This window comes from Belonocnema kinseyi, chromosome 6, assembly GCF_010883055.1.
Source record: "Belonocnema kinseyi isolate 2016_QV_RU_SX_M_011 chromosome 6, B_treatae_v1, whole genome shotgun sequence".
NCBI classification, from domain to species: Eukaryota; Metazoa; Arthropoda; class Insecta; order Hymenoptera; family Cynipidae; genus Belonocnema; species Belonocnema kinseyi.
Genome location: NC_046662.1, coordinates 59,148,165 through 59,152,739, shown reverse-complemented (window position 1 = coordinate 59,152,739; position 4,575 = coordinate 59,148,165).

The following is a 4,575-nucleotide window of genomic DNA, read 5'->3' as shown; positions in this document are numbered from 1 at the left end:
GCCTTTCTTTGAGCCTCGTTGTTCATACATTTCTTGCCACACAGGTTCAATTTCCCGAACAATCCTATCATTTAGGATAGCTGTGAATATCTTATACAGTGTATTCAGACAAGTGATTTGCCTTTAATTCTTTGGGTCTGCTAAGTTGCCTATTATCGGCAGGAGTATTATGCGCCCTTCCACCAACCACTCCAGAATCGGCTCTTCCGACTTTAAATATGAGGTGAAAATACGAGCCAAATGCTGATGAGTTGAAGGAAACTTCTTCCACAAGAAGATAAAATCTGGTCCCGGAGCGGAATAGTTCTTCATCCCTCTTAATACTTTTTTCACCTCCTCGGTAGTGATGGGTGGGCATTCTTCAACAGGTGTTATGAGGGCATCACGCAGCTCCTTAAAGCTATTTATATTTTCTGAGTCTTCGTCCAGGCTATGCTGCGCTTCGTACACTTCTCTCCAAAATACTTCGACCTCCTCTGGTTTGGGCGGGTGGTCGACAGTAACTGGAGGGTCTTGGCAGAGTCGAGATGGGTCAGAGAGAAACTGTTGATTTTCTCTGACCCACCTCTCCCACCGCTCTAGAATTCTCGTCGCGTCAGATAAAATCCGTATTCTCTTAACAATATGCTGCCTGATGGTCAGCAGGTTTGACTTGTTAAGTGTGTGATAACGGGTCCGGAGTTCGCGCGCGAACTTTCGAACCTTGGCGCTAAAATCCCTGCCAGATTTGATGTAGTCAATCACACACTGAATGCGGGACGCGTACTGTCTTGCTATCAAGGGCTGACTGGGATGACTGGGGAGGCTTTGGGGCACAATGTCGAATTTTATAGTATGTACACCCGCTACCTGCTAGCGGGGCTCTGCATTGGGTGTTCCTTATTGCCCTAGCTTCTCGTGGGACCAGATGGGTGACAAAAAAAAAAGAAATACAAACAATGAGGGCCCCGATCCAGGACCTTCACTCACCCAACGCTAAAGGCGGGTTAGACGACGACAATCTTGTTTTCATCCTGGAAAAAGCGGCCAACGGGGCTCTCCGGAAGTAGGGATGGGTGATTCTCTCGAAAAGATCGATTTAAGAATTGATCCAGGATCGAATTTATTAAGATCGATTCTGCAAAAAAATCGAATCAGAAGAATCGATCTTGAAAGAATCGATCTTTTAACATCCATGTAAAAATGTCCTAAATAGTATATTATATTTACCTATAAATTATTAATCATTACATTTATTCAATTTAAATAAAATGATTAGAGATCATCAATTAGACACTGGTTATTCCTTTTTTTAAATAAAAATATGACATAATATTAACATATTTTGTAGTATGATCTATGTGCTTCCAGTTCTGAACGTTCAAATGAATAACATTTTTTACTGATGGCTTTGTAAACCAGAAAAAAGCCTTAAATGTTTGTTCATTAACATTGGAAATATTATCAACCAAAATAGTTATTTTAAAAAATTTTAATTTTAAAACTGTTTAATTTTTTATGGAAGAAATGAATTTTGAAATGAAAAATGTTTTAAACAAAAAAAAACACACAATCGAATTTACAACAGAATGGTTCAATTTTTAAAAATATAGTTGGATTTTCATTTAAAAAATTATTTTTCAATCAAAAATGGAATGGAATGAATTCTGAGAGAAAATTAAAAAAAAGATCACAATTTTTTTAATTATTTCGTAATTTTGCCATATTATATAATTTTAGAAAAAATAAGGAATTTAATTCTTATGAAGTCTTTTTGCGCAATTTCGTTGCATCATTTTTTGTTATGTTTAATATTGTTTATGTTGATTTGTAAAATTAGCTTTCAAATTTTATTAAGTTTACGAGATATGCAGCAATTTTGAAACGATTAAAAAATAATTAAAACTTGCAAAAAAATCAGGAGAAATTTGAATAATTCTTGAAGTTTAGAAGGTCTGAAAATATTAGAAAAAAATAATTATTCTATAAACAATTGTAAATAATTGTTTTGGAATGAATTCTAACAGAAAATTGAAAAAAAATTACAAAACATTTTTTTCTTTCCTAAAATGTTTAAAAAGTACGTAAAATATTTAAAAGCAAAATGATGTAATTTTTCCATATTACTCAACTTTAGAAAAATTAAGGAACATAATGTTTTTTAAATCTGAGTAAGTTTAAGAGATATTCAAAAATTTTGAATCGATTCGAAAATAGTTAGAACTTGTAAAGATTTTTAAAGGAATACTTAACATAATTTTTTTATTTCAAACAATTAATTTGAAAAGATTATTTTTAAACATTTGAAAACATTGCAAAAGATATCAAATATTCTCAAAGCATCTGAAAAACTTTAAAAGCATTTTTTTTTAATTTTGCAGAATTAAAAAAAAATCAGGAAAAATTTGAATAATTTTTAAAGATTAGAGATTGGAAGGTCTGACAAGATTAGAAAAACAGAATTATTTTTCTAATAATCGTGTGAAAGTTTTGAATAATTTTTTATTTAAAAAAATGTACTAAAAAAAATTCAAGCCGATTTTCTAAACACATCAAACGATTTCCTAAAATTTAAAAGAAGAGTGTAGAAGATTTAAAAGCAAAATGTTTCAATTTGATAAGATTAAAAAGTTTAAAAAATTGTAAATAATTCAGTAAATTCAAGAAATATTTAGAAGAATGGAAGAGATTCAAATCTAATTTTAAACTTAAATTTTTAAGAAATTTAGATTTTCAAAGATTTCAAAAAAATAAACTTTCGAAGCTTTAAGGGAATTAGGAAAGATTTCAATGAGATAAAATTATTTTTCTTAAAATGTATTAAGTTAAAAATATTGCTTTTGAATTTATTTTGTTTTAAACGTATTAGAAATATTTAAAAGCTTGAAAAAATTTCTCAAAATTGATCAATTATTCGTTGATATCTTCCAAACTTCTAAATTTCCTAAACATCTTTTAAAAAGACTCGAATTTTTCTAATATTTTTTTTAACCCAATAAAATAAAAAAATTTAAAGTTCTCTAGGTTCTTTTTTGATACATCTCTTTTCATGCTATTTTAGGCTATAATCATAATTTTGGGGATTTTAAGAGAAAAATCCAAAAAGTTATTAACTTGACCTCATTCAAAAGACTAATCATTATTTGAAAAAAATGTTGTAAAATTTTCCTTTGAATGTGGTGTGGAAAGAAATTTCATTAAAAAAGGTGTGGGATTTTCTGAACAAAAAACTGCATGAATTTCTGAATTTTCTTATTTTTATTTTTAAGTGTATTTTAATCTGCTTTAAGTTTAGTGAAAAATCATATGCTGAAAAACAATATGGTACGCAAATATCGTAAAATTTAAAAAAAGCCAAATATTTACAGGAATATTTTTAATAAAAATGAATGTGTAGAATATTCAAATAAATTTTGGCAATAGTCATAAAAGTATTATGATTTTCAATTTAAAGAATTAATGTATAGAGAGTACAGTTTTTATTTGAAATTTCACGACAGTTTTTTGTACCATGTTTGACCCTCGGTCAGAATCAAGGAAAAACAATCTAAAAAAATGTTCATTAGTTATTAAAATGCTACAAAGACTTACCTTTACAATTTTTTTTCTCTTTTTATAATCATGAGATATTTCTTCATAAAATTAATTTAGTTGGATTTATTTTACAATTATTTACAATCATCTTAAGAAAATTAAAAAAAAAGATTTTCGAATATATCAGATGTGTCAGAAAAGATCCTAGGAGATTTTAAAGACATTTTATTTTTATTTTATAGGATTTTAAAAAGTATTAAGAAAATTTCTGATCTATTTAAAAAGTTTTGAATTGAATTCTTCAAGATATTGGTAACTCTCGAGTTTTTATCAAAAATAAAAAAAAATCATTCAAAATGTCGAAAAAAATTTCCTTATCTCCTAAATTTTCCAAAGTTAAAATTTTTTTGAATCTCATCAAGTCTACTAAATACTTACTGAATTCACTTGATTATTTACTTTTTTTAACTTTTTATTCTTATCAAATTGAATAATTTTGCTTTAAAATACTCTACACTCTTCTTTTAAATTTTAGGAAATCGTTTGATCTAATCGTTTTTCTAATCTTGTCAGACCTTTCAATCTCTAATCTTTAAAAATTATTCAAATTTTTCCTGATTTTTTTTTAATTCTACAAAATTAAAAAAAATGCCTTTAAAGTTTTTCAGATACTTTGAGAATATTTGAAATCTTTTGCAATGTTTTGAAATTTTTAATAGTAATCTTTTCAAATTAACTGTTTGAAATAAAAAATTATGTTAATTATTCCTTTTAAAATCTTTACAAGTTTTAATTATTTTCGAATCGTTTCAAAATTTTCGAATATCTCTTAAACGTACTCAAATTTGAAAAAATTATGTTCCTTCATTTTCCTACGGTTAAGCAATAGGGAAAAATTATTTCAATTCTCTATTAGAATTCATTCCAAATCAATTATTTACATTTTTTCCCAAGGAGTTTCTTTTATTACGAGGGTAGTTCAATAAGTCCTTAGAATGACCAACAGATGGCGCGCGAATCGCTCCAAATCATCTGTTTTCAGTCAGCACCACTCCCGACTAG